Here is a 12963-nt window from a genome sequence, read left to right as displayed (position 1 = left end):
ATTACTAGTAGATGATAGTTGCAGTAGTAGAATTATGGTATTATAATATATAGTATTAATATACTAATATACTTACTATAGTATTTGCATATAGTATTAATAAAATAGTATAGTATTTGTATTAATACTATTATATTACTATATATAATAATAGTAGTAGTTGTAGTAATAATTGTAGTAATAATTGTGCTAGTAGTTGTAGCATTTATAATAATAGGTATTGTTATTATAGATGCTATAATTAGGTATAGTAAAAATAATAGTAGTATAAATAAATAAATATATATATATTTACACAAACCTTTGCATCCTTATTTCATGCACTTTGTATATTTATAGTATATATAAATAATAATAGCATAGTAGAAATAATAGTAATAATGAGCTCTGTCTTCCATTTTCCACTACTATGTCTTTGTAGAAGCTATTCTCCTTTCCTAATTGTGTTTCCTACATGGTTGCTTCTCGAAATTCTTATTTTCCCTCAAGGTACATTTTAGTCATCAATGTCTTCTGTAAGTTTTTCTTGGTCCTCTGAAATTACTAATGCTATTGCTCTCTTCAAATGACTTTGTTATTACCCAATCTTTACCCTCTCCCCCTATAGAATGCAGACTCTGAGGATAGAAATAGAATAATGAAAAAAAAAACCTCATCCTCAAAGTATTTTAAATTTAATGGGGAGAAATGACATATACACAAAGGCTAAAATAGAATTATCATGAAGAACAAAATCAAAGTGTTCTGGAGGAAAAGAGAAGGGGAAGATCCCCTTAGTTAGTAATGGAGATGGAGTGAATCGAGGACAGCTATAGGTGGAAGTTCTTATCTGATCTAAGAAGAATTTCCAAAGGTGGAGATGAGGAGAAAGTGAAAATACATACTAGGGAGGAATAAGGGAAGCCCTAACTAAAATTACAGAGACAAGATAGTGGAGTATGAAGTTGAGGACCAACTAATTGAACTCGTTCTCTGGAATGTAAAGTGCATGAAATAAGGATGCAAAAGTTTGTGCAAAGAATTTTCATTTTACATATATTGTATTTAACATATACTTTAACATGTTTAACCTATATGGGACTGCCTGCCATCTAGGGTAGGGGATGGAGGGAAGGAAGGGAAAAGTTGGAACAAAAGTTTTTGCAAGGGTCAATGTTAAAAAATTATCCATGCATATGTTTTGTTAATAAAAAGTTATAATAATAATAATTTTAAAAAGAAATTAAAAAATAATATTGGAATAGGGAGCCACTGAAGACTTTTGAGCAATGATGTACTTAGCTTTGAGAATATAATTTTAGCAGATTATATACAAAATAGGTCAAATAGAAACGAGATCAGTTAGGCAGACCTTCCTATAGAAGACCTAGAATATTGTAGGACAAAGAAAAAAAGCCCAGAAGTAGGGTGAAAAGGGTGGAACAGATAAGAGAGATATTAGAGAAATAGAGCCAATGAGACTACCCTCCCTTATCCTTCACATTCAGAGATAGTTCAGACATCAATCAAGGTGACTGCAAAAATGACAGTGTCATCAGTTAAAAAAAGAGAATTTGAGAGAAGTAGGCTTAGGAAAGAATATGCTGTTCTTAAACTATGAGTTTGGGATATTTTGAACTTGGTGGTTCATGTAGTTGGAGCTGCTAAACGGGCTTTTGTTGTTATGGAACTGGATTTAAAGAGGCAAATTGGAACTTACTATGTAGTTTTGGGAGTTGCCTGACAGAGGTGTTAATTGAAGCCATATGGGAAGATGAAATCACCAGAGCATGAGAAAAGAGAGAAAAAAATTGATGATAGATCAATGGACCCAGTGGGCCAATGTGGACTAATCTCATATTCCATCCATACTTCTTTTGCTCTATTCCCTATCATTATAATCACTGGGCCACTTTATTCCCCACTACTACATTTTCAATAATTCTACTCACAATTCTCTCCATCGCAAATTTTTTTGTTCTCTTAAACTATGAATTTCAGCCTCAGATTTTCCTCTTCTCACCACTATCCTTCCCATTGATCTCAAGGTTTGGGAGTTGCCCAATTACTTACACACTGCATAGAATGCTTCAAGACTGACTACAAACTAGATCCTTTCACTTCTGAACAAACTGGCCCATTAATTCACTGTTCATTAACTTTCATCCCCCACCTTTACAGTGATGGCACCCCACATCTGAGATGTTCTCCTTCCTTACTTCTACTTTGTAGAATCAATCCCTAAATTTCTTTAAAATACAGTTCATGTATCACTTCCTATATAAGGCTTTTCTTACTTGTGTCTATTGTGTCTATTATGAGTGTTCTCTTCCTGTTGAAATCATTTTTTGGTATATATGTTTTAGATGTGTATATGTTGAATTTCCTACCCACTCCTATTAGAATGTTCTCTCCTTGAGATCAAGGAAGACATAAATTTTGTCTTTATGTTTTTGGTACCTAATAACTGGTAGATATTAAAATGTTGATTCGATTAAATTTCACTGTGGATACCACGTGGTTGTCAATGTGAAAACTCTGTTGTCACTGAAACAGTGAGATCCTGGGGATCTTTTGGCAACTAAAAGATGGTGACATCAGATGAACCTAGTAACCTTTCAGATCTCTCACCCAACCTATGCATATCATCCTGGTATTCTGCTAGCCATTACTTAGAAAAATGCATGTATACCTACTCATACCCATTTATGCTATAAGTAATTTTAACACTGTTAATTGCCTAGAAGGATCTGTAGTCAAAGAAATGTCCAGCAATAGCAAGGGCCAGTATCCTATGTAATGGAATAGGGTCAGGTATGGACAGAACAACATCATGCTTAAAGGTACACCATTCCTTTCTAAAAGTCTGCACCTTTCTTAAACCCAATATATCCCTTCCACTTTTTATATCTTTACAAACTCCAAACTGTCCTTTGGAGAGAGAGGTCCTTTAAGAATAGGAATGGTGTTTGGGTTGACATATGGGAGGGATTTAAAGAATTTTATGAGAGCCTGGACAATGAATGTATATAAGATGAGACCATGTGAAACAGAATTGTGAGGAATTACAATGTTCTTCATGGATCCTGTTTCTATTCATCTCTGTCTCCCCCTAGATCATATTTCCTGGTGATGATTCCTGGTTTCCAAGAATTCAAATTCCACATTGGCTCATTCTTACTTGCCTGGACTGACTTTTAAGGCCAGAGCCTGGAAATTTATCACTCTGTAGCTCTAGTTTGGCAGGGGTGGGGATGGCATCCTAGAATTGGCTTCCTAAGCCTGGCTAGCTCTTGATCCTGATGATTCCTGCCCCAGGTTTCATTCTCTTTGTTTATGCTATTTCTTTTGGATAGTGTCACTGTAACCTCTGGCTTCTCATGCTTTCTGTGTCTTAGTACAAAAGATACATTCGCAAATTGTCACAGATGGCAATTTCATACCTCATGAATTTTCATGTTCTTCTAATAAAATAAGATTAGGAATGTACATCATTAACACTTCATTTTTATAGATGATTTGTTTAATATGCAAGTTTTAGATCTTATCTTTCCGAATTTCATAAGTCCGAAACAGATGAATAACAGTTACTCAGCACCCTGAGATGTTTATATACCAATAAAAAGTATGGGTGGAAAAGGAAACTTGAAATTTTAACACATGAAGGCAGATAAAGTTTCATGTGTATCTCTGATATGGAAGGGCACAGGCTTAAGACTATTTTAAAACTACCAAAGGATTTATTTTGTTTAAAAGAAAGATCCAGTGAAAACAGAAAGAGAATGGTATGTTGCAAAAATGGCATATTATAAGTCTATAAAACCAAGCTTAGAATTATGGTACAAAATATTTGAAAAAAATAAAAGAAGAGAAGAAATGATATTATTATGAGAGTGTGCTACCAACTACCTAGGTAGATGGAGGATATGGATGATGTTTTTTCCAGTAGCAGGTAGGAAATTGACACAAATGCGAAGTACTGGTAGTGAGAGCCAATGATCCTAAAAAATTGGCTCAACATGGATGCACAGATATAATATTCATTCATAGGCTTCAGCATGAACAGTAGGGGTTAATAAAAACAGAGCAAGGGTAATAGAGCTTTAAGTAAACAAATCCTTCCATGCCTGAGGACTTCTTGCCTACACTGGATGGTTCATTAGCTGTCTCCCCTTGGTTTCTGATCTGAAACAGTGTTTTGGATTTCTGCCTTTTAAATTGCCCTCAACATCTTAGCGTGAAATGACTTTTTCCTGGTATATTAGTCTTGTCAATTACTCTATTCACACCTTGGCATCAATGACTGGATTGTTCTACCTTTCATTTGGTCTAGTATATGGCAGCCCTCCCAGGTTGGGGGTGGGGGAATAGCATCAGTCACCGAGAGAATAATAAGATAGGACTTATTTGATAAAGGATGGGCCCCGAAGATGTAGCCATTCTTGGGACAAATACTGAGACAAAATAATGTTCGGTTTTCTAGCTCACCAGACATAGGCTATATATGCTAATGGGATGGATGAGTCCTGAAGAGACCCAAACATGGAGAGACAATTCTAAAGCACTTGCATGATATTGGGGATCAGCAAAAACTAATTTTTTGAGGATATGTTTTGTTACACTATACATAGGAAGTTAAGATATATGGATGTTGCCGTGCCCTCTTAATCGCTTCTGTGGTTATTGCATTGGTATCTAATACAACACAATCTATATTAGATAATAATAGCTGATATAAAATCTATTTCAAAATATTTTGGGGGACCAAGTCTGGATCAAACAGGGGTACATAAATCAATAAGTCAATAGGCATTTAGCAGTCACTTACTTTGCACCAAGCAATGTGCTAAGAACCAGAATAGAGAGAAAGGAAAAAAAAGTAGAAATATATGTTCTAACAGAAGAGACAACATACACATATCCAGATAAATACAAGATTTATTCAGGACTTTGAAATAACAGGAATTTGAAAGAGGAAGGCATGAGCAGCTAAGAGGACTAGGAAAAGCACTTGTTATAGACCAAGCTCAAGATTGACCATTTACCGAACAGGGAAAGAACAAAGATCCCCTTCCCCAAAGACAAAATTTGCTTTATAAGCAAGTACCACTGGGGAAAGAACATGGAATTTAGCCTGGGTTCCAATCTTGATTCTGATGAACTATAAAATATAGACAATATCCTTATACTGACTCATTCTTAGGATGGTTGTGAGAGGAAAAAAGTAGCTTGCAAAGATCAATGGACCATTGAAATATTGTATAAAAAATATGAACTTGAGGTAGAACTATGGTATAAAACAATGGAGAAAGAAGAGAAGGAAAGAAGAAAAGATTTGAAATTTATTTGCTTATTCTCTGTTTATTCTTTGTCTGGATCAACTTGAAAAAGCCTGTGAGCTCAGGTATCTTTGGGGAGATGCTGTTGCTGGTGCTCTACTTTCGGGATGACTGCTGTGATAGGACTGTTAGGCTTTTAAGGCTCCCTAGGTAATTTGTCTTTGTCTTCCCAGATTCGATCTGCTGGTTTCAGTTTTAAACAGAGGATACCAGGCAGGTCTTGCTCCTTCATTCAGCCAGCTCTTGAAGCAGAGAACTTAGCAAAGGAATGATGGCTTTGAGTCCTACATTCAAGTATTCAGCATCTGACACTAGCTAGAAAACAGCTAGCATGAATATACAATTTTATACAAACATACAAGTTTAGCTCCATCAGTCATGTCTGATTCTTCTTGACCTCTTTTTGGGGTTTTCTTGGCAGAGATACTGGATTGGTTTGTCATTTCCTTCTCCAGCTCATTTTTACAGATGATGAGACTGAGGCAATCAGGGTAAAGTGAAATATCCAGGGTCACACAACTAGTAAGTTATCTGGGATCAGGTTTAAACTCAGATCCTCCTGACTCAGAATCCAAACAGGATGTTCTATCCACTACACCTCCAAATGGCCCTATACAATGGATTACAGATGATTCAGCATGATTGAGCAATTTATTTGGGATTCCTGCCTTTATTCTCTGTGATCCTGGGCACCAGAAGCCAGGAGTTGTTCAACCACCTCATAGTGGTTAACATCTTTGCGGATTAACATTAGAAGAGGAATTATATAAAGATGGCTATGGAATAGTTTTCAGGTCAGTAGGGCCCAGAAACATAGTGGCAATACCCAGACAGAGCAAAACACCCCTCTTCAGGCCCATGTTTCTGATCTAGCTGCCATAATAGCCTCCTAAGTGGTCTTCCTGCTTCTAATGTATTACATCCTCAATCCATCCCTCACACCAGTGACCAAGTAATTTCCCTAATGCATTGCTTTTATCCCCTGCTCCAAAGCTTTCAGTGGCTCCGAAGCCTTTACTTGAGGTCAACTGAATAAATGTGGTGTGATGGAATCAGAGGCCTTAGGTGCAAATTCTGTTCCCGAACCCCATCTGTAAATTAAGAGGGATGGATAACCTCTGAAATCTCTTTTGGATCCATGTTTATGATTCTCTCGTGGCACTCTGTTTGGACTTCCTCTGCCAGCTCGATCATGTTGGCAGTCTGTCACCAGAGCTCAGCTGCTCTATTGCTCCTCTATTCTCAAGGTGGCTTTGAGGGGTTGGAGAATAACCTAGGAACCCCCACCAGAATTCTCCCCACTATGATTACCAATGAAATCAAGCAATCAGATTTAATTAGCTGCCTGGTAGGGGAAGGCAGGGAAGGCGGTAAGCATTTATATAATATCTTCTATGTGCCAGGAACTGGGCGAGTCACTTTTCCCCAGAAATAGTGAATCACTTGATCCTCACAACAACTTTGTTTGTTGGGTGCTATAATTATACCCATTTTGTAGTTCAGGACAGTAGTGGTTGCCATTATTCTCCACATTGGCTCACTCTTACTTGCCTGGACTGATCTTCATTGGCAGATCCTTGATATAAGCTCAAACATCACACTGTGGCCCTGTGGGGAGGGAGCATCCTAAACATGGTTCGCCATTTCTTCTTTAGCTCATTTAATAAATGAGGAAACTGAGGCAAACAAGGGTTAGTGATTTGTACAGGGCCACACAGCCAGGAAATATCTGAGACTGGATTTGAACTTGTTCTTCCTGAATCTAAGTCTAGCACTCTATCTGATATGCTACAAGCTGTCTCAAAAGTCATCTTGTAAAACCTACAAATATAAAACCCATGGAAGACAATTTTTGGAGCGTGTGCCTGTGTATGTAGGAAGCAGACAAGAAAAGAATCAGGAACTCCACATCTGGGTGAGTTGATTTCTTCCCCGCCGCCAACACCCCTACATTGTGAGAGTGAGAACACAGCAGTCGTAATCTCTCTAGAGTAGTTCGGGGAATTAGGAAGGCTGAGGTGTGGGGAGAGACAAGAATACCATTTCAAATGGGAGCTGACACGGAAATAAGATTGGAGAACAGGTTCTAAGAAGGATGAGAAACCTAGCCAGTCTTGAGAAACTGAAGCTACTTCTCCCAGGAGCTTGGTCCATCATTCAGCTTAAACAAGACTAGGGGCTGGCTGATCCCAGGCAAGATTAAGAAGGATTTCAGTCAATGAACTATGGGGAAGATAAAGAAAATGGAGCTCAGCTACAGGATGTCTCCAAGCTTTAATAACTTAAAACTGTACTAAGATATTGGGGACACCCTTTACTTCTACAATTCTATGACTTCCAATGGAGGAAAGGATACATTTTTAAGACACCTTCTTAAAAAGCAAGTTGTTTTTAGGCCCTCCTGTGTTGTTGACCAAAATTAGCATCTCAATCCTGAGAAAAGATTGTATAAATTACTATAGTAGTATAAATAAACATAAAAATAAATACATAAAAAGGATTTAGATTGCATAGTGAGTAGAATGCAGAGCCTGAAGTCAGAAAGCCTGAATTGAAAGCTAGCCTCAAAATAGCTTATTAGTATGATCCTGGGCAAGTCACTTAACTCTGTTTACCTCAGTTTCCTCATCTGTAAAAGGAGCTGGAGAAGGAAATGACAAACCAGTTCAATGTCTTTGCCAAATGGGTTCACAAAGGATCAGACTGGACTGAAATGACTCAACAACAACATAAATAAAGGTCATATCCACAGGTTACCTAACTTATTAGTTGTACTTACTCATCTTGGTTGGACAGATGATAAATAGCTAGTTAACAATGAACATTTATTAAGCACCAACAGAGAGATGATAATCAGTTGGTCAATCAATAAGCATTTATTAAACACCAGCTTAAGTGCCAGGCACTGTGCTAAGCACTTGATAAAATGCACTTTCCTTATCTTTATATTTAGGTTGTTGTTGTTGTTTTTTGTCCTTATTTCTTGAAGAGGACCAAGATATCAGGGAGATAATGCCATGACATGTAAGTGAATCGATTTAAATGGGGGAGATCTATTCAAGGTCAGTTGTCTCACTTTCTCCTCTGGGACCATCTGGGTCCAAGGTTATGGGTGCAGAAGGTGAGTATGCTATCAGAGTGTTGCTGCTTTGATTTTCATTTACCTTTATCTTGGTTACAGGGAGAATTTAGTAAGGAGAGGGGAATATCAGGAAATGTTGCTGCTACAAAAAAAACAAAACACATCAACAAACCTTTTGTTTTTCTTTAAAAGAAAGGTTATATCAAGTCCAGAATCAGTAAAACAGAGAAGAAAAGAAAAACTACATCACCTACTTTATCTAGGAAGTTGAAGGAGCTAGACTTGGAATTGGTAGTCAAAAACAGAGTAAAAAAAAAAGTTGAAGTTTGCTCTTGGAGGTCCTGGAGAGGCAGGGGCTAGGGAAAGAAAGAAGGCACAACTGTGGGATATTACCAGATCTCTAGCTAGAGAGGGACAAAGGGGCTTTCGTTTAACAGAATGGCAGCTTGGAAACAGAGCATGTTTTCTTCCCTTGCTGGTCCTCAAGTCTGGTTCTCTGGGTTATATGAAATCCTCCCCCTCTTGGGGCTTACCCTCACCCTTCTCCCAAACCCGAGTACAGCTGCCTTCCCACCTGTGTCTTACCCTCCCACCTCAACCTATGATTGGAGTGGGTAGAAATCTTCAGTGGCTAAACAGTCTCTGATTCCAGCCCCACTGCTCCTGACCAGGACCAGCTACCCTTTGGGCTATTCCTTGATTAATTCTGCACATATTCCCAATCCTAGGTCCTTAACTAAATTGGGTTAGACAATCTTAGCACTCTCTATGTTAGGATATCCTGGTAAGAGCTTTCCCTCCCAAGCTGATGGCTCCAGAAGCCCAGTAAGTGCTCTATAGATCTGGGCCCAGTGAGGAAGAAGTCTGCCTGAGAAGGACATTTTGGCTCTTCCTACCCCCCACTTACAAAATGCTCCACAAGCATTTGCTAAATTGAAGGAAGACCTTTGTCTCTAGATTCCCCAGGATCAGCCAGGGTTCTAGAACCTTTGGAACTGGCAGACAGGCTCCAACACCATGCCAGTCCCTCCTTCCCTGCATTAGGGATGCTGCAGGGGTCCCTAAACATCTGCATCAAGGTTTCCTCCCTTTTAAGGCTGGGTTGTCTCCCAGGAATACCAGCAAGGATTGGGCGGTCTTTCCAGGCACAATCACTCACTCGGATTGTCTCTAGCAGAACAGGGCCTCTGGCAACCTGAACACCACTTCCAGAGGCCCACAAAGCAATCTTTTGAAATTTAAATTCAACCTGGATGCTAGACACCTCTCTGGTAGCTCCTTGTCAGCAGGGGGCTGGCCTCCTGTCTTTTTTTTTTATAACTCATTAGGATTTATTTTGCTCTTTGCAAAGGAGGATAAAGAAACAAGATAGACTCCCTATTGTAGGGCTGGCTGTACCTTTCTCCTGATGCTGATGGGCTGCTGTTCCTAATCCTCAAGGCAGATAGGTCCTTTAGGGAGAGAAAAGGAAACATGGGAGAATTCTGCACTTCCTCCCCATCTCTGAACAATGAGAGGAATAAAAAGGCAGTAGCCCCATCTGGAGAGCCCTTCTCTTGGCAGCTGAATCAGCCCCCCCCCTTTTTGAAACCCCTTGGATTCCATAGATGCCATCCATCAGGAGCTGCCAACCTTTGGTATGTCTGGCACACCTGCTGATTTCCAGTGACATGCTGCCAGTTGCTGATAGCATGCTCCATGTCTGCTGCTTTTGAAAAAGGATAGAGCGCCGGGTCCAAAATCAGAAAATTCTAAGTTCAAAATGTGCACCCAAATGTGCAGCTGTATGAGTGGGCAAGTTTCTTAACTTCTGTTTGCCTCAGTTTCCCTGGAGCTACCATCATCTTCATGCAAAACCCAAGTACTGAAATTATTGGATAAGTTGTAGAGGAAATTGTTGGTCACATGAGGTTGGACTCTCTAGATGGTCTTTGAGATCTTTCTAACTGAAATTCTGTGTTTCCATCTTGTTCAAGTCAATCTTGACCTTCAAGGATTTTATCTTTGGAAATATCAAAACATAGAGGCTATCTATGTTCCACATGATTGTTAAAAATGCTCTAAGATACATTTTTTCATACCTTAGGGAAGGGAAAGATGCAAATTTATGATTTTGTCAATGTATTTAATGCTTAGATTTGAAAACTAGCTCCATCCATTGCAAATATGCAGCATCTATATAACAAAATCTCAAAGAACTTTCTAGGGGCACTGGAAGATGAATAGTAATAATAACGCACATTACAGTGTTTTAAGGTTTTCAAAATTCTTTGCAGACATTAACTCTTTTGGCTTCCACAACAACTCTGTGAAGTAAGTGCCATTATTATCCCCATTGTTCAGATAAGAAAATTGAGTCTCATAGAGGTCTAAGTGGATTGCCTATGACTACACTAGTTATAAATGATTTATACCCAAGTGTTTCTGGCACCAACTCTAGTCCTCTGTCCACTATGCCATGTAAACTCTCAGTGCCATGATGTAATTACACTTAGGGTGGGACCATGAAGCCAGAAGGCATATTGATGAAAACAGAGTCAAACTAAGAGAATATTTTTTTTTAATTTTTAAAGCTTTTTTATTTTCAAAACATATACAGATAATTTTTCCACATATACACTTGCATAGCCTTGTGTTTCAGATTTTCCCCTTTCCCCCCACCCTCTTCCATAGATAGCAAGTAATCCAATATATGTTATACATGTTAAAATATATGTTAAATCCAATATGTGTAAACATATTTTTACAATTCTCTTGTTGCACAAGAAAAATCAGATCAAAAAAAAAAAAAAAGAAAATGAGTATGAAAACAAAACATAAGCAAATAAGAAAAAGAGTGAGAATGTTATGTTGTGATCCACATTCAGTTCTCATAGTCTCTCTCTGGGTGTAGATGGCTCTCTTCATCCCAAGATCACTGGAACTGGTCAGAATCATCTCATTATTGAAAAGAGCCACGTCCATCAGAATTGATTGTTGTTGTTGTTGCCATGTACAATGATCTCCTGGTTCTGCTCACTTCATTCAGCATCAGTTCCTGTAAGTCTCTCCAGGCCTCTCTGAAATCATCCTGCTGGTCATTTCTTATACAACAATAATATTCCATAGCATTCATATACCATAACATTTCCAGCCATTCTCCAATTGATGGGCATTTACTCAGTTTCCAGTTTCTTGCCACTACAAAAAGGGCTGCCGCAAACATTTTTGCACATGTGAGTCCCTTTCCTTCCTTTAAGAAAGAGAATAATTCTTTAACGATTCTTTGGGGAAAATGTGTGTGCAAACTGAGATAAAACCAAACCAAACCAAAACTTTAACCAAACCAATTGATCAATCAACCCCCAAAGCCTGATGATTAAGTCCATGTAATAGATGAAGACCAATCTTGATTGGATGGAGAAAAATGAAATTATGTATTTATCTATATATCTACCTATCTATCTACCTACCTAACCTATCTATCATCTATCTATGTTTGCTGTGTCTGTTTCCATCTTTTTCTCAGTTTCTCTCTCTCTCTCTCTCTCTCTCTCTCTCTCTCTCTCTCATAAATTAATATAACATAGCTAAGTTTTTCAAAGGGGAGTCTTCTGTGTAAGACTCTGGATTTAAACCAAAAGTTAGCCTTTCTCCATGATATTCTTGGTCCTGCCTTTTACTAATAAATTGTGAGGGTCAGCTACAGATGACAGAACTATAGCCAACCAAATCAACTTTCAAATACATTATTTATACAGAGCAGCAGAGAGGGAGAGAGCAGAACTGCATGAACAATGTGTTCATTTTAATAAAATCAACTTCAAAGTTGTAGTGTCTAAGATGGAAGGAGAAGAAGGAGCAGTCCAGAAAAGGGTGATTTGATTAGAAGATGTTTGCTGTAAATAATACTAGAGGGGTCTGGTTTTTCTTCTTTCAAAATACATGAATATACCCACATAAAGAAAGGCTGCAAAAGAGAAACCAAGGAAGCGGATACAATTCATGTCACGTTAATAAGGACTATTTACCTAGAACAGAATGCTAGAAGGGAAGGCTGTTGGAGGGAGGGGACTTGATTCTATTTAGATACAGACACTAGGGAGTAGTGACAGATCTGGGATGGTTTGCTGGGACTAATCCAGGAGACTAAAGGAGGAGAAGGAAAAAGTCAGATGCATTTTTATTAAGAGCCCTTTCTGGTATGGGGAAGACAAAAGAGGGTACAGAGTTCAATTGACTCTACCTTTACTATAGTGAAGGCATGACCAGGACAAATGATAGCCTCCTTAATTGAAACATGAAGTAAGAGGCTTGTTGCCATGGACTCTTTTCTTTTCAGGATGAGTACTCCCCCAAAGAACTAGGAGGTAGAAACAATCAGTCCTCTATAATGGTACAACCCTCAACAATTAAGTTTTGGCTAAGGGGAGAAAAGGCAGGTAGAAATGAAAGGGATTCTTAAATATCAAGGGACAGAATACAAGCTCGTTGGGAGGGGGTTGATCTTGTTTTTATGTTTGTCTCCCCAGCATCTAGCACAGTACTTGGAATATGAGATCCTTAATAAATGCTCATTGATTA

This window comes from Antechinus flavipes, chromosome 2 (assembly GCF_016432865.1).
Source record: "Antechinus flavipes isolate AdamAnt ecotype Samford, QLD, Australia chromosome 2, AdamAnt_v2, whole genome shotgun sequence".
In the NCBI taxonomy this organism is placed as follows: Eukaryota; Metazoa; Chordata; class Mammalia; order Dasyuromorphia; family Dasyuridae; genus Antechinus; species Antechinus flavipes.
This window is presented reverse-complemented; position numbering follows the sequence as displayed.